This window comes from Acartia tonsa, chromosome 4 (assembly GCF_053477335.1).
Source record: "Acartia tonsa isolate MP-2025a chromosome 4, ASM5347733v1, whole genome shotgun sequence".
Lineage (NCBI taxonomy): Eukaryota > Metazoa > Arthropoda > Copepoda > Calanoida > Acartiidae > Acartia > Acartia tonsa.
In genome coordinates, this window is record NC_137263.1 from 33,079,733 (window position 1) to 33,101,720 (window position 21,988).

The 21,988-nt window shown below is 30.9% G+C and overlaps 2 long non-coding RNA genes across 2 annotated transcripts; both read left to right on the top strand.

The window, feature by feature from the left end:
* The first annotated feature begins 397 nt into the window (after positions 1 to 397).
* LOC145315428 (uncharacterized) lies at positions 398 to 7,668 on the top strand. Its single transcript, XR_013878075.1, has 8 exons — positions 398 to 1,594; positions 2,251 to 2,299; positions 4,777 to 4,829; positions 5,343 to 5,446; positions 5,671 to 7,159; positions 7,328 to 7,390; positions 7,488 to 7,523; positions 7,657 to 7,668. It is a non-coding gene; the product is annotated as an uncharacterized LOC145315428 (long non-coding RNA).
* Positions 7,669 to 11,485: 3,817 nt separating this feature from the next.
* LOC145316859 (uncharacterized) lies at positions 11,486 to 21,453 on the top strand. The gene is made up of 12 exons (XR_013878750.1): positions 11,486 to 12,586; positions 12,995 to 13,088; positions 13,431 to 13,513; positions 13,724 to 13,770; positions 14,338 to 14,432; positions 14,948 to 15,543; positions 15,850 to 15,916; positions 16,369 to 16,446; positions 17,463 to 17,581; positions 18,092 to 18,147; positions 18,787 to 18,890; positions 21,109 to 21,453. It is a non-coding gene; the product is annotated as an uncharacterized LOC145316859 (long non-coding RNA).
* The last annotated feature ends 535 nt before the right edge of the window (positions 21,454 to 21,988 follow it).

A 21,988-nucleotide genomic window follows, 5' to 3' on the forward strand; every position in this document is an offset into this window, starting at 1 on the left:
CCCTTCTTATCTGAGCACAATTTTGTATTATCCATTTATTTTTCCAATGATCAACTTTGCAACCCATTACAGAAATAGGCTTGCATAGAAAATTGTATCACAGTAAAAGAAGATAAATTTTACCTTCCGTAAGTTCCCCTAATGTTGAACAATTTTAGAAATAGGAAAAAACAATGAAAACATATAGAAAAAAGTAAATAATTAGAATAGCCATGTGATTTGTAGAAATATTTAATATTTAAGAAACTTACTCTAATATTGAAAAAAAATATCTTGAAGAAACGCTGCACGGCATTTCTTTCTAACCCAAAACTTCGTTGCAACTGTAAGAATCTAAATGGAATGCCTACCTGTTCAGATGAAAAGTATTCAGAAATATATGAAAAAAAATATTTATCTGTAGGAGTGATGATAGCGTTTACCGCTATTCTATACCTTGCGTTATCAAAAGAGCAGATTTTAACCTATCTATCCTTTGAAATTAGAAGACGTACGTATCAGCCTTCCTAACCTGCAAAGCAATCCTTTAAATGTTGGTTCAGTAAGTAGTTAATCCTAGTCCCGACTCTCAAGGAAACCCAATTCTAACCGATAAGGTTCTCCCTTTCTTAACGGCTTGCCACTAATTCCCTTGACAGTGTTATATTCGAGCTAGGTAAATTATAGAGTAGTTTTCAAACGGGTTTACCAATTAATAACTAATTCCTTATTATTTTATAATTTTATTTTACAAGACTTTTTTAAACACAAAACAATCACAAGATATTAATTAGATTTTAATTAGATTACAAGATCTCAAGATTTAATAATATTAGATTTATATAAATGGTGGAATAATACTAATGAATTTATTTACAAGACAAAACAATTCAAGATTTAATGATATTGGATATATAAAAGGTGGAGTTATACTTATGAATTAAAGGACAAAACAGAACAATTTAAATTCAAAATGGTTGCAATAATTTAGAATAAGACCAAACAAAATTGTACACAAAACTTATTTAACACAAAGAATTATCAATTAATGTATACTTAATTACAGACGTGATAGGTATACCTATCTTCGATGGATTATTAATTACTTAAGTATTAATTACTATTCAAAGTTATTTCTTTATTTTGAAATGATAATCAATCAATAGCGTCGGACTTTTCTGAGGCTTTAAAACAAATCTTTTACTTAATGCTTAGTTTAAGATTTAAAATTAAATAACCAACCAATGGAAATAAATGTTATCTGAGGCTTTGAATTAATGTTACTTGAAACTTTAACTTAGGATTTTAAAATTAAAATCAACCAATAGTGTTAGAATTACTAAGGCTTTAAATAAATGTTACTTGAAACTTTAGCTTAGGATTTTAAAATTAAAATCAACCAATAGTGTTAGAATTACTAGGGCTTTAAATAAATGTTACTTAAACTTTAGTTTCGGATTTTTAAAATTAAAATCAACCAGTAGTGTTAGAATTACAGAGGCTTTAATTAATATTACTTAAACCTTTGGCTTAATGAAATTGTTATCAAATGTCAATTATTTCAGGTAGTCAAATTCAACCACTGGTGTTTGGAATATCCTTGGATATGATTAAGGTAATTTAATCAAAGTTTTTGTGGTAAAACTTACTGGATTTCTATAGATCTGGAATTAATTTTCTATGGACTATGTTCTACAAGTGAGATGCTTTAAGTTTGATGGTTGTGAGAAGAGTGAGGAATTTCCAGAAATCCCTTCCTTTTATACTTTTGGGGACGCTTGTTGCGCCCCCTAGACGTCTGGTTTTAACCATAATTAATGGCCATCTTGGCTATCTGTTGCTATGATTGTCACATATCAGACGTCTAAGCTTTTGTGGTTGTTGGTTTTAGACGTCTAAATCACTGATATTTTCACTTTCTAACATGGTGAAATTTGGTATACTAGACGTCTAGTTTTTGATCTGTGGATAACTGTTTATTGGGGTTGTCACTTTTTAGGGTAAAACTTTCCCTTTTTTCACTTTCCTTCTGTCTTAACAAGTGTATGAGTCACCGGGTTATGAACCCTGGTGTGTGACAAGTTCATTGACTGCTTAAAACAATCTCATTCTGACAACCATTCTTCCACCAAAGGCCTGTAATATTTTAAGTTTGATTATAAAGGAAAAGGTTGTGGTTTTTAAATTTAAAGATGTGATAAAAAAAACGAATAAATAATTTGTTGATTTTGAACTTTTTTATCCTTGTTACAATATTAAACATTTTTTTAGGATACTACTTGGATGTTGCATTTTGGACAAGGACAAGCTATGTTATAAGGTAAGTGTTTTAAAGCTTACTTTTTACATTATATTCCACTTTACAAAAAAAAGGAGAAAAAAAATTAATTAGCTTGCCAAGTATATTTTTTTGCATAAAAGAGAAAGAGAAAAGAAAAGGAAATTTTTTATGTAGTACCTGTAATACTAACATTTTGGTGATTTATTCTTTGCTGTGGGCAATGATGATTAGGCGGGAAATCTCTGCTAGGGTGATCTTGTATGCGATCCTGCTGGGTAGGATCAAGCAACATGCTCCCTGTGGCATGCAGTTTAGGAGCTCTCGGAAGGTGATGGATGAGGACAGGTATAATCTGTATACTGTTTCTTCATTGGTTTCTGTGAGGGATCTGATGGTCTGCAGTATCTCTGGCAGGCGATATGCGCGGGAGTAGGTGGATATTTGCATCAACAGGTGACGTTTTGCAGGAACGGTGTGGTTGATCAACGGCATGCTGGGCAGTATCAGGTATCGGTTGGTCATCTTCTCCAGGTACTTGGTGGAGAAGTTAGGAATTGTGCTTAAAACCTCTCTGTTGGCATGATGCCAGAGGGAACACATTTCTCCTTCGGGAGTGAGCGGGTATCTTTTTGGAGGCTCCAAGACTTGGAATTTGAAATTATTCAAAGTTACAGAGACAATACTGCGATCTTGGTGAATGTGCTTCAAGGAAGGAACCCACGAATGTGGACAACTCGTATTGGCGAGTCTCACCAAGTTGGCTCCCTGGCTGTATACCATGGTAGGTACATACAAGCCCTGTGTTATGGCGTATGAGGTTGTTTGGGCCTCATACACTGTCAGCTGGTCTGTCACCAAATCCCAAGTGCATGATTTAGCTGTCCCCCTGGAGAAGTTTGATACATGACTCAGCTGGTAGGTCTTGATAATATTATTACTGAGTATTATCTGGGGACAGCTATTCTTCAGAGTGCTCATGCCTTCTTGGTTTACTTTCCCCATATCGCGCGTTATCTGTGGAATACTGGTCATGTTGGTGTTGATCTGCTCGACCACAGCTAATGGGGTAGGATAGATCATGTTGGTGAAGAATGCTCTTCTTTCATTTAGGTCGCTGACTGTGAACCCGTCCATCAGTCTTCGTTTCAGTGAGTAAATCTTTTTGCGCTTGGAGGGTTGTTCTGCTGATGGAATGGGCGCCCTTGTTTTAGGGGTTACCTCTGTATTAGGGGGCGAGTTTGGGGCTGAAATTATGTATTTAGGGCTTCCAGGGGGGGTCCTAGGACCAAAGTTGGGTTTATAAGATGGCGAATTTGAAGGTCCGGGGGGGCATTCTGGGGACTTTCTAGGGGGCGTGCTGGCGCGTGCTGTTCTCTTAGGGGATGGGGGGTTGTAGTCGGGGCTGGAGCCACGGGGTTTTGTCCACGAGTAAGTCTTCTTTACGCGTTTATTAGGGGCGCCGCCGCCTGAAACATTTAAAGTATAAGTTTTATATAGTATCACAGTTAGTTTACATTGTATCACATTGAGTTACAATAAACTTGGGAGGAGCTTTGCTCCTTCACTAAAATTGAAATAATATATGTTTCTATCAACAAAAATGATATGTGTAGAGATAATTTTCGAGTTTGTTTACATATGATTTTTGGCGGTGAAAGGACAATGGAGAATAATTTATATTTACATCAAAATATAGTTATTTTGTGGTTAAGATTTAGCATAAGTTTAACAATGTTTACTAGTAAGTGCAGGGGTTGGATATTGGAAGATATTTTCATATTTAATATTGAAAGAAAATTTTCATTTTGATATTACAAAATAGATTTTATTGGTAAATTTTAATATTTTAATAAGTTGATAAATTTGTAGGGTGTTATAAATGGAAAATAAAATATATATATAGATAGGTTGAGAGATAAATGTTACAGTGTAGTCATAATATTACAAAAAAAATTCAGGGGGGGGGGTAAATGGGAAATAATTTTGTGGGTCTCCAAAAGAAAAATTTATAGATAGGGTGTGAAGATAAATGTTAAATTGTAGTTAAAATAATAAAAAGATTGTGGGGGGGGGTGGTAAATGGGAAATAATTCTATGTTTTCAAAAGAAATATTTATAGATAGGATGTGAAGATAAATGTTACATTGTTGAAAGTTTACAAATTATGGAGGGTTGGGTAAATGAAAAATAAATTTTATATATCCCCAAAAATAATGTTTATAGATAAGTTTTAGCGATAAATGTTACAGTATAATCAAAACATTACAAAATGTGGGGGGGGTAAATGAAAATAAAATTTTCTATATGTAAAATAAGCCTTTATAATTGATGTGTAAGGAAAAGGGTATGTTATTGGAAAATTAAATTTTGTGTAGCAGTAACTTTTAGATTAGCTTGCCTACAGATTATCAATTATAAATGATAAATCTACACTTTTTGTTCGGTTCAAATTTTTAATAGGCTATTTGTTAGCGAGATATAAATATGAAAAATAATAGAGTTACCTGATTTTTTAGGACTTGGTGGATCTAGTGGTTGTATTTCATCGTCCGACTGAAATAATATAAAGGTAAGGAAAAGGTAAAAAAAGAATATTATTGTGTAGTTGGGAATAGTAAAAGATTGTGGGTTGAAAACATTATTTATAATTTTGTAAATAAAAAGATAAAAATTTTGAACCAATATGGTTTAAAGACTTGTTGAAATAAGAGGTTTAGGGGTAGGGGGGGGAAATTTATTTTAGACTGAATAACATATTTTAGTGATTCTATATGAATCTATTATCGGGTTAAATTACATGCTTTCTATTAGGGTTATATTAAAACAATTATACTTACAAAGCAGTCATATACTGGCTGTTTCTGCGCCATCATTGAATATGAGTGCTGTATTCTTCCCTTCCCTCTCGTTTCCGGATCCTAATGAGTTAAGTTCTGAAGATCTTGGAGCCGTTGAAGGAGTGGTTCTTGATGGATCTGGCAAAACTGCTCCCAGGTAATCTGTAAGACATATAATATGTAAGGGAAAAAATTGCATTTTTTGGAAAATATCTATTTATATAAAAAAAATCTTATTATTTTAGAGGTTTCCGAATTGACTTGAATACGTGGTTGCTTATTGCAATTCTCGTCCTTGTACTGTTGTTGGTCTTAACGCAAATGTGTATGGTTTTCGTTAAGTTGGGAGGTATGTTTCTAATTTAATTAAATATTTATGATAAAGAATATATTTTAACTTTTCTATCTGTATTTTTAAATTCCTTATACGGAAAGGAGAGTTAAAATAATGCAAGCGCTGTATGCCGCGTAAAATTTTTTACTAGTAATGAACTAAAATTCGCGTGTGTTCATTGTTTATATAAATTATTGGAGTGAGGATATTCTTTGTAAAACTATTTTTTAATATTTTAGCGTTATTTGAACGGTGTTTTCGACGGACAAACAATATTCGGCGAGTGGAGGAGGGAAATGGAGCCCACATTGAAATGAATCCGTTAAACCCTGCTGGAAATAACATCTATGATGATGTTGAGTTCTAGAGAGTGAATTCAAATCGTATTTAATAAAATTATACAAGTTAGTTTAAATAAGAGGTCAACAGAAAATTTGAGGATTTTATTATATTTAATATAAAAATTTGAAAGTAATTTGGGTATTTTTATATGATAAAGCTTGTATAAATTTGTGAAATACGACCTAATTTCTGTGTGTTTTCTATTTAAGAACATTGTAAAAAAAATTTACCTGATTTTTCAGTACTTTAGTAATAAAGTTGATCTAATGATCTCTGTAAGGCAGAGTAATGATAACAAATGTGATTTTAATTATTAAAGTATTTTTCACTGAGTATTGTGTCTATCTTTTTAACTTTTGTAACTGTTTTCTTCTATAATTATTCACTATAACTTGAATATGTTTTTGCTTTCAGATTTATTGCGAATATGGATATCTATTCTATTTTGTTTGATGTCGGCGATGAAACTGGGGGTCAGGATCTGGGGGTCGGCGATTTTAAATCGGAGTTTGAGGGGGATGGAGGAGACGGGGGAACTGTGTTGGTCGGTGGGGCTGGCAATTCCACGACGATCAATGTGGTGGTGGGGGGAAGTGTCTTTGTGATCTGCGTTCTCACAATGTAAGTAAAAATTTTTTATTGTTGGTTAATATCGTTATTTTTGAAAACAAAATAGCAGTCTAAGAATTGTTTTTGTGTGAAGTTTATCTTTGCTATTTTTGTGTTGGCTTCAACAAAGAAGGGTGTGTTTTTTAGGTTGACTAAATCTATGTTTAAGATTCCATTCGGGAAGTCTATTGCCTGTAATAGTAAACCGTGTTCTAATTGTGGGCGTTCGAGCTGTATTAAGCATAAAAATCTGTCATCAAAGTTAATCTCAATCTTTGAATCAAGCTTGGTATGACCTGGCAGTATAACAAATGATGTAAGGGAGGTTAAGTAGTAGTCTGCCTTTATTTGTTCTATTTTAAAGTATGGTGATCCGTGGATGATTAGTTCATACATCTAATATTTTTTTTGTTGTTTCAGGTTGTTTCGGATGCTGTTCAAGCGCTTATGGAGACAATCCACCGGTAAGATTTGTTCTTAAATTTCGAATGGGAATTGGGCTTGATTGTTTAAAATGAAACGTTTAAACAGGTAGTTTATTAGTTTGTAGGTACCATAAATGTAAAATAATACAGATGAGATTAGGGCCGTCACTAGAATAATTGCTACTGGCAGTAAAAACAAGATTGCTATCAAAATACCGATAAATTGGGCTGGGTTCAGTTCTTCAGTATGGTTGATTACAGTTTTCATAGATTGAATGTTTTCTTTTTAGCTGCCAACCGAGATCTCAACGATGTTATCGGGTCTGGAGATGCTGCGGGTGAACTAATCCAGGTACATTTTTTAGATTCTGGAAAAGAAATAATTATTTTGTCGAATATAATTAAGAGGGAGATGCAATGTAATCAAAAAGATATACAATTTAAGAGTTATAATGCAAGAAAAAAATACATAAAAAACGAAATATTGAAGGAAAACTTAAAAAATATAATATTTTTTTAGCTGGAACCTGTTAATGTCAGCTCCAAGACCTGCACTCAGCCCCGTCCCGGCCTTGTGAGAAAGGTAAGAATAGGGTTTAATTTATTAATGGTAGGTAGTTAAGCTTTAAAGAATATTATGCAATATTATTCGGTTCTTTAAGAATACTTTATTATTTTAGAGGTTAACTGCGTTCGAGCCGAGAAGGATTAATTTTGTAAGTTTGTATTTCATTTATTGGTGTGGGAGGGGATTTTGAAGGATATTAATAAGTAATTAAAATAATTTCTTAAGTTATTTATAGGTTTAGTTAGTAAATTTCTTGATTAAAATCTTATTTAATATTTTAGGATGAGGTTTGAAGCGTCTGTGTTTTCTAAGAAGAATTACTACTACCCACATATCAACATAGTTGGGGGGGGTTAGTTTAAAAATGTTTTTCTTCTTAAAAATACTAGGGCTAAAATTAGGTAAAACATAAGTAGAGATTTTCGATGGGTTAAGTTATTTATTTGTTAGAAGGGTTTAAGTTTAGGGTACGTATTTAATTTAGGATTAGCAGTTGGATAAGGAAAAAAAAATATGTTGGATTGTATTAACTTTTAGGGGGGGGAGAAAAATAGGGGGGGGAGGTTGTAGAATAAAGGATTGTAGTGGTTTAGTATATGAATGGAAAGAAATTTTACAGGATAAAAGGAAACGAAAGTAAAAAAATTGTGGGTAGGTATTTAAATACGTAATTTAATTGTAAAAAATGTTCGGAAAGGTGGGGGGTTAAATTTGGGGGGGGGGTAATAAGATTGAAGGAATTAGGATTTCTTTTCGGGCGCAGAGATTTAGGACGAATTTAATTTTAAGGTGGGATATTTTAAAATTTAAAGTGTTAATATTTCTATTCGGGCGCAAGGATTTAGGTTAGGATGAAAATAATTTTAAAGTGGGGGTTAATTTTGGGGGGGGGAATAAAATTTAAAGAATTAAGATTTCTTTTCGGGCGCAGAGATTTAGGACGAATTTAATTTTAAGTTGGGGGTTAAATTCTGGGGGGGGTAATAAAATTTAAAGAATTAAGATTTCTTTTCGGGCGCAGGGATTTAAGGTAGGATGAAATTAAAAATGAGAAAATCTTTACTAGAATGTTATTAACCTATGTATTATTATGATGTATATTTTTAGAGGAAAAGACCACTACATTCCTGACAACTGAATAACATTTGGTTTGGAGGGGGGGGGGTTTAGGCTATTGAACATTATATCTTAATATTGGGTATCGTTAGATTTATTATTGGAATGAAAGTAAGTGTAAAGAAAAATTTATCAAGGGATATGAAGGGAAATTTAAAGGTTGTAAAATTAGGGGAAATATGTATGGAATAAGGATTTAGAGTTTAGTGCTTTGAAAGTAATAAATTTAGGGGGTTAATTTATTTATGCACTATTGTCAGGTTTGGAATGGCTTTCTCTCAAAAAATAAAAGAATTTTAGTTTTTGACTAAATTCTTAAAGTTAATTAATATAAAATATTTAAGATTTGGTGTTAAGATTTTGGTTTAAAGTTAAATTAAAGGACTATTTCTGTTTTTAAAATTTAAAATTTGATATTCAAAAATTCTTTATTATCAGGTGTGTGTTTTAAGGCTTGGACATCCTGGAGAATTTATACTGTAGTATTTTAAGAAAGTCTTTACTTCGAAATTATGAAACTTAAATATATTTGTTAAGTATTTGCGTAAAATTTAAGTAAAAGTTTAAAAATGGAGTGCGTCATTTTAATGGCGTGGGTTGGATGGAGGGTTTAAATAAAATCGTTAAAATTTTTGAATATTCTTCAGGAATGTTAAACGAAAGACACACCACTGTATAATAACAGAAGTAAAATATGATAGATTTTAATTTATCATTAAATTGATATTGGTAAAACCAAGGAAAGGAATTTGTTTCGAGATACATTAATTTAACACCTATTTGTATAAATGGAGGTAAAAATAGATTTTTATTAGCTTCTTAACGTATCGGAAATAATTTATTTGAATAGATGGTTAATTAAAGGGAACAAGAAGAATTATGGGTGTTAGTTAAGTGCTATGTAAATCAAGTAGCGTTTAAAATCTGTTGTATTAAGGGGAATCATTCTTTTGTACTATAAGATTTATGGGTTATGGTGTTAAAATATTTTGAGCGAAGCTAGTGGAAATCTGTATTTATCTTCATTATTTTAACAAGGATGTAAATTTTCAAAATTTATTTGTAAATATGTAAAGTTTGTATAAATTAAACTAAAATTTGCAATTTTTAAAGATTTAAAGTTTAGAAAAGATCGTTTTATAATATTATTAGCATTCTTGTGATAAAAAAATTGTACCTAAGAAGTTTGTATATAAAAGATTAGAGTATTTGACTAAATTACGCTTATATTTCAAAAGAACTTGTACCTGTTTTTAGTAATTATGTGACAGAAATTTATGTAACGTTGTTTTAAGACGAAAATTAAAATAAAAGTGGTTTATAAATTTCACGTTTTCTTTTCTTATTTTATCTATAAATTAATAAATTAAAATTTGATAAAGAATTAAACAAGTGAGTGTATTAAAATAATTTCGAGGTGAATGTTTTCATATGAATATTGTTTGATTCTTTATAAATGTTTCGGAAAGATTGGAACTAGTTTTAGTGAAAGAAAAATGTTTTAAAAAATTTTTCACGTCCTTGGAATAAAAATTGTTTTAAATGTACGGAAATTTCGAGGTCAGAATTTATTTTAAAAGATCATAAAGGTTGAATGTTTTTCAAATCTAATTAAAATATTAATCTTTAAATGGTCGTTTTAAAAGATAAAGATGATTAATCGATTGCGTCTTTTTTCTTAATTTGATAATACCTAGTTGTATATTTCCGATACATAAATTTTAATGTAAATCTGTTTTTAAGATCTCGTAAAAAAAACTGATTTTATGAAAAGAAAAGGTGTTATGATAAACCAATTTAAAACGTAATACCTAGTTATTTTGATTAAGATTAAAAAAGTTGTATTTATTTCGAATATAATTCTAAAATTTGTACTATTATGTGGTTGAAAGTAAGATTAAAGTTTATTGAGTAGGAGCAGGTTAGTTTGAATACAATGGGTGAAAAATACATTGTAAAATTTTGGTTAGAAATAAGTAGGGGCAATTTAACTTGTGTGTTTAGTGGACCAAAAAAGATTTATGGCACGAGGATACAATAAGCTTGTGCGGAGGGGAGGGGGTTATAAAGTTTATGGGGTGGTATTAAGATATTTAGATAAATATTGAGATTTCGTTATCTTTATGGTTATAAACATTAATTTAAATGGTAGGTTGTAAGATTTATGCGGTAAATATTTGGTAAGAAAATTGACAAGAAGTTTTCATCTGCCGAAAATAGATGTAGAGAAACCGTTGGCCAAATATCTGAAGATTTATGTTAGCAATCAAGGAGGACTAGAAATTTGGATTACAGGATGGAAATAAGTTAACCGTTATTGAATATTTGTTTGCAAAAATGTTCTATAAAGCTTAGATTAGAAAAAAAAATTCTTAATGGTATGGAATTTATCTTATATGTAAATATTGGATCGATTTTAATATGGAATTATAAACGGCTTAAAGGTATGGATAATAGAGCATTCCTTAGATGAGATCAGTGAGAATTGCGTGTTCTATAATGCTTAGTATTTAATAAAAATAGGTAATAATGCGATTAATGAAATTATTAGGTAAGAATAGAAGGTTTAACTTTTATTTTGTAGAATTATAAGTTAAAAATGCTTCATAATACTTAACAATGAGATTAATATACAGGTGAGAAGTTAATTTGAACTGTTCGTTACTTTGATAAAATAAATAAATGAGCGTTTGAAGGTTTAATGCAAAGCGTGTTTTATATTGCTTAGTAAAAAAAATAAAGATTAGGTCAGAGATTTTATTTAACGAAAAAAAAATAAAAAAAAGCAGTGTTACAATTAAATAGATAGATAATAAGATGATTAAAGGTTTAATATTACGTATATATATATAAAAAGAATATTATTAGGTACGAAAGGAGAAAATTATTTGCTAGACGCGGAGACGTGTTTATGTATATTAGAAAAAGATTAAGCGTGTTCTATACAGCTTAGGCTAAATTAGAATGGGTCGATTCCAGTATGGGGGGGGGTATTTACACAGTAATTGTTAAAACCATATTATACAATAATTAGGGTGAATCGATTTCGAGATTAGATTAATTATACTCATTATTAGGAAGGGTTAATTATAAATTGATACTTGGGATTTAAATTAGTTAATCAATTAATATGGCGGATATTAAGTAATGTAATTCAATAGAAATATGCTTAGATGCATTGAATTATGAAAGTGTGTAGTATATAGCTTAGATTCACTCATATGATTAGTTTGAATTGGTTGGAATCGATAAAGGTAAATAAAAGAAAATATGACAGAAATAATGTACAATAATTATATTAATAATTACACAAACAAAATTGTAATTTAAATAGTATCATTTGTCGTATTTCTAAAAAATGTGTCGCTATAAAGATTGATGTCAAATCCGAATTTTTTACGTTCTGAAATAGACATAGCATCAAAGAATATGTAAAATACATAGTAGAAATAAGGCAGATGATTTCGGAGGATGAAATTAAGCACTCTAGGTGCAAAATTTATTGAAGGATTTAGCTGTTTATAGATAATAGCGGCATTACATAAATTAGAAATAAAAATGAGGTCTTTGTGTTTTATAATGATCTCTAGATTAGGTTTTAAGATTCTATCTCTAAAAAGATCTTTTTCAGCTGGCGTAAGGTGTTTAAATTTTAATAAGGATCTGTCTATTATTTCGTCCACGTTCAATATATTGTTTCTGATGGTGCTGGATATGTTATACATCTGAAACAAAAAAAGAATTATGCATGATTTTTTCTTACCATTTTAATAATGCTATTTTCCATTGGAACTCTTTTACAATGACGTGTAGATTTTAAGAAAAGTTTTTGCACTATGGCTACGAGAATAACTACTAATCCTACAGCTGAAATATCAATTAATATGCCTACGTAATTATCTTCAACATATTCAGGAAATGTCAGATTATTTTTAACTTTATCTCCTTTTTTTCTTAAATAATCTGTCATGTAATCTATTCTATTGTGAGAAAATGTAGATTCCTCGACATCTATTGCTGAGTTACGCTTGAAGGATACTAAACCAATCTCCATGTCTATGAATGATAAATTACCATCAAAAGTTATATGTGCAGGTAAGTCTGATTGAGCTAAATCAACATTTATTTGATTATTTATAGCATTAATAGTTAATTGGCTGGCTTTATGTAGCAAAACTCCTTCATTTGTTGGTGTAAAGGTAATTAATGGGTTATATTGAAATTCACAAAATTTTAATGTATCATTAAAATTTTCTGAGTTTAAGGCTGTTAGACATTTATTAAGATTAATCCTTTGTTTATAAGATAAAGATTTATCTGATGGCTTAATATATTTATGTATTGAAGGATCAAAAAGATAACCTTCTTCTAAACCAAAATTATTATAATATACAGGAAGTAGTTTGTTTCCTGTTTTTTGGTTGTGATATTCAATCTTTTTGATATAATACGTAGGTATGCCATCCTTAATAAATGAATCAATTATTTTAATGTCTGTTTTAGGTGTGTTGTATTCAAAAGTCGAGATGGCAGAGGCCAAGCGATCTGTGATTATGTTTTGTTTGGCTTGTTTTATGGCTTCATAATGTGAGTCCAGGTTAGTAAATAAATAACTTAGTGTTTCTTGTATAAATCGAAATTGGATAATTATTGATGTAAAGGATTGACTGTTGGCTTTAAAAGCGTCCCAAGTAGTATATTTATCAAATGTTATCTTTGTGACCGCATTTAAATAGTCTAATGCATTAAGGGTATCATTTAAAAATTTCTCAGATACTTCAAATTTACCAGATTGGTGATAAGGCGATGGAACCTCTTGTGTGTAATATTGCTGTAATTCAGTAAATTTTTTGTTTATTTCCATAATTTTTTGTATCTGAGTATTTACTAATGATAAATGTACATAATACTCATTTGTTATTAGCGTGTTATATTGTAGGTCGTTACTTGCAGGCAATGGGAATTTTGTATTTGCTTGATCATAAATATTGAATACTGTTGTATTAATTTTGTTAATATCAGGTAATTTACATTCAAGTTTTATAATCGTTTCAAATTTATAATCATACATATTAGTAGTAATAGTGTCGATTAAGAAAAATTGCAAAGAAAATATTGACGATGGAAGGATTAATATTAATAGATATTTTAATAGCATTATGAATCAAAAATCTTAATATCAACTTTTGAATTAAAATTTACCTTTTTATTCTGATTTTGTGCTTTTTTAAGGGCTGATCTTGTTACAATCTGTTTGTCTTCGTCGTTGTGGTCTTCAGGTAGGTCAACGGGCTCTATGGGGACAACTCCGTTCTCAAGTTCCTTAACAATTGCAATTTCGTCGTCAATAATTTCCTCAGGTGTGTTAAATATTTCTTCAAGAACTATATTATCTGATGATAAAAGATTATCTAATTCTTCTTTATTTATATCCTCATACTGTTTTAGGCAAATATTTTTAACAGAAAGGGGGAGGGGGTCAAAGAGGGGGTCTGAAGGAATGTATTTTTTTATCTCATTCCTGTTTCTTCTTAATTGTTTATTATTTAAATTAGATATAGCTTTTACTACTACAGCTTTTTCAGGGAGTTGTACAATAACAAAGGGTGTTTGATAATAAGTTGTTTTTAACGGTCGTGTATTACCTAAGATTTTGGATTGATCTTTTACAAATACAATGTCTCCAATTTTATAATCTCTGGTGATTCTATTTTTATTTTTGTATGTTGTCCTATCTACATTAACTTTTTCAATTTTTAATTGTGCTTCTTTCCATATTTTTTGTAGAAAGTTATGTTTTTCTTTTATTTGGTCAATGTGGATATGAGCATTTGGATGTATTTTAGGTAGGTTGTCTGATAGAAGCGGATTTTCTGACAAATGTACACCTGGTCCGAAGATAAGTTCAGCTGGAGAGTAGCCTGTTTTGTGAATTTTTGAGGTATTATGCAATAGACTGACAGAGCAGCAGAGGAAACTCCAATTGAATGACGGACTAATTGCCAAGACTTTTTTGAAATATGTTTTAAACAACCCCACGTATCTTTCTATCCCTCCATGGCTAAATCCTGAGAAGGCTGAGGAATAAAACATTCTACATTTTAAGAAAGCTAAAGTTGAGATTGTCTTTTTTGATACAAAGAATGGGGCGTTGTCAGCAAGTATGCTTTTTGGGTGCCAAAATTGAAATATGTAATTTTGAAAAATATGTAAGAATTCCTCGCTTGTCTTATTGACTACGGGGAAGCAATTAATGAAATTTGTAGCTGGACATTTTACAATCAGTATATGCACAAAACCACTACTACTAGGAAGGCTTTCTATTAGGTCCATGTGTAAAATTTCACCTGCCTGGTCACTGATTGGATAGAATCCTAATTTTTCATTTTTAGAGTACTGATTTACAAGCTGACATGCATAACAAGTTTTTGTAAATTTATCAACATATTCTTTTAGGCGAGGATGAAAATAATTTTGGAGATTAAGAATCATTTTATCTTTGCCAGAATGGTTCGTAGCCAGGTGAGCAGAAGCTATATATGCATATAATAGCTTAGAAGGAATATAGAGTTTTGGAATGTCATCTTTGTCAATGTAATATAAAAGTGCATTTTTAATTTTGTATTTATTATTGTTATGTACATAAGTGTCTTCCGTTAATGCTTGGATGTAAATGTCTTTGTATTCTAATTTTTGTTCATCAATAATTCTTTGAGTGGTTAGAATTTTTTCTAAATCTTTCAATGGTTGAAAGATTGAAGTTAAATTTTCAATTATTTTATTGTATGAAAGACTAGAGCCTAAGACTTTTTTGCTGAGTTTTGTCTCTTTAAAATCTTTTTCAAATTTTTCTCTAGAGATTTGAGATAAGAGGTTAATATGTACTTCAGGAATGGAGTATGCTGTAATGTTGTTGACTGATAATGATTTTTCAGGTTTTGGATCTTTGTACTCAACAAACTGTGGATGTTGTACTACCCATTTGGCCCAGTCGCCAATGGACATCTCCTCAGCAGGCATATTGTCATCTAAGCTGTCCTTCACATACAGAGGTAATTGTATTTTTACTCTTTCATGTTTTGGGACTTGAAATTTTCTGCTTAGATAATCTGCTGGGTTGTTTTTTGAACTTAAAAATGCAAGTGTGACAGTTTTATGGTCATGTTTAATAATTAATCCCCATCGTTTCATTTTCCTACATGATTTTGTGACTCCTTCATTATACATCCAGAGGACTGTTTTATTATCACATAATGCTAGAGTTGGGTCGAAGCCTCGAAGGTGCTCCGTAGCATGTAAGGCATCTAGAAGTGCATTAAGTTCTAGAGTATATATAGCATTACTTTCTACTGTTTCAGGTATAGACTTTGTGTGATAGCAGATAATTTCAAAAGTTCCTCTGTGTTTGCTGAGCTGATATTCTGGGTAAGAAATGTTTATTGCTGGTCTTACAATTAGGGTGTCTTTTGATTCATAAAGTAGAAAAATGAGGGGTGCTGCACTTTTAAGTTTAGGTGCATTAAAGATAATTTGTTTTTGGTTATTGAATTTATCTGTTGAGTTTATTATTATTACTGATTTGTATAGTACACGTGCTAGAGCATCAAAAACATTTAAATCTTTGTCTATGGAAATTTCTCCGTTTTCCATATTTTTAATGAAATCTTTCATCATATGACGGTTTGACATGTATGTGTTTTCTAATATCTGCGGGTGGAGGATGTGGTCCCTAATATAGGTCACCATTTTCTTACAAATTGTATTGAATTCTGTAGGGCAATTTGAGACTTTTAGTAATAACTTGAGACTATGACTAAAAGAGTTTTTTACATCTTCACCATATCCTAAAGTTTTATCTAATAGATATTCATGTTTAGGTGGTTGAGATGTTTTTAAGTCTGCCATGAATGCTTTGTGAGATTGGTCTGCTCTTGGATAAAAGATAGGTTTATAAGGTAATTTTAAATCATAAATTATTCTGTGTGTTTTATCGTCCATGTTGATGTATTCTGGGACTTTTAATTTTGGGAATTTTACTGGAATAATTTGTGCTAGGACGCAGCTATACTGAGAACCTGATGCGCTGGCGGCATCTGTCATAAGAATTTTGGGAACTCCAGGTTGTACAATTTTTGAGTACAATGGAGCTGATGATAAGGTTTTATTTAAATCCATAATTACTTTTTTATGTGAATCTTTCATAATGAATTTTGTTTTATCGCTTGTGAGTACTGTTATGTGTTTTATGTCTTTAAATACGTCAAATCCACAAACTGTTCTGAAGGAATTTAACATACCTAAATATGATTGCAGACATTCTTTAGATTTTGGCATGGGTGCTTGCAACACTTTTTCGACCCTTTTGGGGTCGGCTTGTATAAAGTTGTTGCACACATACCATCCCAAAATGTTGATTTTGCTTTTACAAAAGGATGCTTTTTCTATGGAGATTTTACATTTGTGAAAAGCTAAGCGAGAAACTAATTTTTCTATGCATTGGAAATGAAATTTAACACTTTCCTCATAAGTATCTTTTGCAGGTGTGAAGACAACAATGTCGTCGTAGTAGGTGTCACAGAAATCCAGGTAATCTGGCAACATGAGAGGATAACCATTGTCATCAAAGATTATTGTATTATTTTTATCTCTACTAGGAACATGATTAATGATCATATCTGTGAAACGAGCCAATATAGATGGAGAGCTGGCCAATCCTGTGCATAGTGAATTCATTTGATAGGCTCCAATTTGTGTTGCGAATTGGGTGTACTTGCGGCAGTCTGGATGTATGCTTATGGAATTAAATGCATTTTTTAGGTCTATGACACTGTAAAAGGAAGCATCTCTTAATTTATTAAGGATTGAGCTAACCGTAGGTATGAGTGGAGGCTCTATGGTTATAAGCTCGTTAAGTAGTTTGTAATTGACAACTAATCTTGCTGTCTGAGCTTTATTTGATTTTGCAATTAAGAAACAAGGACTGGCAAACTGACTGAGTTCCGAACCTGATGTGCTGGCTTTACTGACAATGCCAAGTTTTTCAAGAATTCGAAGAATTTCTCTTAACTGTGCCAGTTCCATTGGAGCCAGGTAATAACATTTTCTGGTTTTTGGAAGAGAGACATGTGGCTTAAGTGTAATTTTATAAAAACCAAGAGTGTCGCTGATTTTACCTGCGTCCAGAGAGTGTAGTGAGATTATTTGTGGATATTTATCAATAAAAATGTCTTTTATATATGGCCAGTGTTCAGCATCATAATTGTTTTCTAATATAATGTCTGATGCATTTTCGTAATAATTTGAAGGAATTGAAAAACCTGAGGGTTGTAAGTCTTCAGGTACAATATCTTTAGTGTTTGGCTTAAAGCCTAATTGTATTGTTTCATTATCATCAAGGAAAGAATTTTCCTGTTCTTTAGTTAATGTAATAGGTGATTCCTCTACCCTATCCCTTTCTTCTGACAAGCTATATTTTGGATCTTTAACGTCATTATTAACTGCATCTGGGTTACCTATAAAATCTTCTGCAAAGTTAAAATCTAAATTAAAAATATTTTGATCTATGTTTGCGGTCTTAGTTTTATCATCTATATTTTTTAGAAGAGTGATTTCACCTATTGGAGTGATTGAACTGTCAAGGAAAGAGACTTCATGCAGTAAGTTAATTTTATTCTCAATGTAAGAATTTATGGAAATATGATTTATAACAGTAAGTTCCTGGCTTTGTTCAATAAAATCTACATATCCCTGGATTGCGCCATTATAAGTCATAGGTCCTACATTTTGAACTTTTGCTATTACAGACATTTTATTTCTGTATCTTTGAACAAAACTAGTGGAAGGAAAAATTTTAATATTATAATGCTGAGAGTAAGGAATGTGGTCCTGACTTATAATCACGTGATCGTTTTCTAAAAATTTTGAAGCTGGGGATAATTGAAAATAGATTTCTGTTATTTCTTTAGGTTTAAAATCATTAAGAAAAGCATGAGCTAAATTTAAATTTTCATCAGTATCAAAGTAGCTAGGAATTTCTTGTTCTAAATCATTTGATTTGTATACTATTGGTTGCATATAATTATCGGCTTTAAGACTTTTAATAATTAAGTTTAAATTAAGAAAATCTGTTAATGATAAAATAACTGGGTGTTTGCATTGAAATCTATCTTGGAATTTAACAATGTACAGTTTAATAATTTGTGGCTTATCTTTATAATCAAATTTAACTTTAAAATCGATCGTTCCTAATAAAGGTATCTTGTGACCCGTGTAAGACTTTAAACTAATATTTGTAGGTTGAATCATGTCATCCCATTCATCATCATCAAAGTATGGAAACAAATCTTTTAAATAAGAAAAAGAACAAATAGATAAATCAGCACCTGTATCCAGCATAGAGGTACATGATCTATAGTCATTATTAGTTAGATGTATTAACATTGGTATATATAGTTTCCGTCCATATGTAGGTTTTAGATCCATAAAAATAAGTTGGTGCTTGTCAGATTTTAGGGTGTTTAAAGAAATCACATTTAGTTGCTATTGTGATTTAATTCGATTTCTATATTCTTGATTCACTACTCTCATATCATAATCCCTGTGTTTTCCTTCCCTTTTGGCTTGAATAAAAGCGGGTCTGCGAAAACATAAGTGTTCAGGGTGGAGAAGTTTCATTTCATTTTTTGTTGCTTTAAGGCAGATGGTGCAAGGTACATTTGTTGGTGGCTGAACTTTTAATTTACCATTATCTAAACGCATTTGTCTGCATCTAGTTGATTCATGCCCAGAATCACCGCATAGAGGGCAATTAATTTTATTTTTATATTCTTCTACAGGTTTATTGTGGTGATATTTGTGAGAACCAAAATTATCGAAGAATTGGTCTCTAAGACGTTTAGAAAAATTTTGCGGATTATATTGGCCATTTTTATATTGGTTATGAGGCTGTTTACTATAGCTAGCATTGTTTATATTATTATTATTTTTATAATTATTATTATTCCTGTAATTATTAATGTTATTTCTGTTGCTATTATTATTTCTTTGGTAACTTTGACCAGGATTATATTGTGGCTTTCTATTTATATAAGAAGATTGATTATTATAATGATTTTTATTATTATTATTGGAGTTATTTGAATAATTTCTAGAGTATTGGGGCGTCCCGCCAATATCTAATGAATTTATATAGCTCCTGTTATAATTAGAGAAATTGGATCCATTATTATAAAATATATAATTATCTTCTATATCGAGATTATTGATGAAGTGCCTATTATTTCTATAATTATTATAGCTAGATTTTGCATGATTATTATTATTATACGTAGATCTACGATTTTCATCAAAATTTAAAGCATTTACAGAGTGTCTAGGTGTATTGTATTTGCTGTAATGTATAGACTTCATTGGTTTGCTAGCATAAAGTTTTTCTAATTCTAGATCTATGAGGTCAGAATAAACTTTTAATGAAGTACTAAATTCAGCAAAAGATGCGTTACGGCCGTAGTAAGCATTGCACTCTTTTTCAGCTTTAAGTACGTACTCTGAGCATTGGCGGGGCAATGCTTTCTTTAAAGCACTTATGACTTCAGCATTAAAGCATGAATTTCTGGAGGTTTCATCATGAATAAGTGCCGCACGGTTCCCTAATTCAAGAATGTCTGATTCAATACTTGATAAAGTTGAATTAGGGGGAGGATTATATTGTAATAATTTATCTCTAGCTTGGAATGGATTTATGCGAGTATCATATTTTTTTAACAGGTTTGAATAGATATCGCTAATAGGCAATTTTGAGCTTATTTGATCAGATATAAACTGATAAGGTTCATTTGTAAAACTTTTTTGTAGGAATCTTTTAAATTCAGCCTCTGATAAACACATGTCCTCCTGAAACTCGTTAAGATTTGTTAAATGTTCAGCAATGGAAGGAGAGGAAGGACTTTTAGTGTTGAATTGTTTTTTTGGAAATAGATTATGAGCTAAGTTTCTTTTATACTCATCATGAGTTAAGATATCTGTAGGAGAATATTTTGATGGGGCCACTATAGTTTCCATGGTTGTAAATTTTTTATCCGCTGTATAATTTTTTATTAAGTGATCTAATTTTAATTTTTCTTCTCTGATTTCTTTTTCAATGCGTTTTTTATTTTGTTGTAAATGTTCTTGATAATCATTACTTATGTCTTCTATATCAAGATTTGGAGCAGGAATGTCAGATTTTTTACTCAAAGCAATTGAAGTGCTAGCTAGGTTTAAAAGTAATCGACCGATAGGGTCTTGTAATGTTTTTGCCACATTTTCAGTAATTAGATTATTATGATGATCATCATTTATTAAATTATTATCTGTATTTTGAGATTCCATTATGATTGACCCCGCCTGTGACGTAGGTCTCGAGGGGGATTTTTCGCTTCTTTTAAAGATGCTTGTCATATTTTGACTTAATTAGTTTTATAATATTTTCAAAAGTTGAGAAAAATTGATTTATAAATTCAGCAAAACTTTTTAACAATTGTATATTAAAAATAGATAAAGCTACTAAACCTAATAAGGATACGAAAATAATAAAAGATAAGGCAATACACTTACCTAAAATTTTGAATGTTTTTCAGGTAGAAGACCAAAGATCGCTGTATTGACGGGACTCTTCTCTGTTGATGTTGTGGTGTTATATACCGGATCCGTCAGAAATCACAGGTCTCCTTAATATTATTAAGAGTTATTATCACAGAAAGTTTTTCACAGCAATTTAGAAATACTTATTAATGGTGTAGAATACACAATCCGATAGGAAAAGAATTCGAGAACTATGAAAAAAAAGTTGGAAAAGAGTTTATTAGTAGCAAATTAAAGTTATAATGTCAATTAGAATAAAAATAAGAGGTATCCTTTGAGTTATATCTAAAAAAATAGCAAGATTTTCAAGTGCTTTATCAGATTTTAAATTGTCTAATTCAAGTTTATAAACTAAATTATTGGCTGTTATTTTAGTGTCAATTGACGCAATTAAAAATAGTAATATGATAGTATAGAGAAGTTGTTTTGTCTTGTACAAGATATAGATTGTCAAAAATATTAAGTATATATCAAGGAAGTCAATGATCTTGGTAAAATGCTATGGGTCCGTATAGAAAAATAAGGTAAGAGAACTTAATTAAAAATTTTCTTAATAATTCTTATCTATCTAAGATTCAAAAGGACGGTCGCACCACCTGTAGGAGTGATGATAGCGTTTACCGCTATTCTATACCTTGCGTTATCAAAAGAGCAGATTTTAACCTATCTATCCTTTGAAATTAGAAGACGTACGTATCAGCCTTCCTAACCTGCAAAGCAATCCTTTAAATGTTGGTTCAGTAAGTAGTTAATCCTAGTCCCGACTCTCAAGGAAACCCAATTCTAACCGATAAGGTTCTCCCTTTCTTAACGGCTTGCCACTAATTCCCTTGACAGTGTTATATTCGAGCTAGGTAAATTATAGAGTAGTTTTCA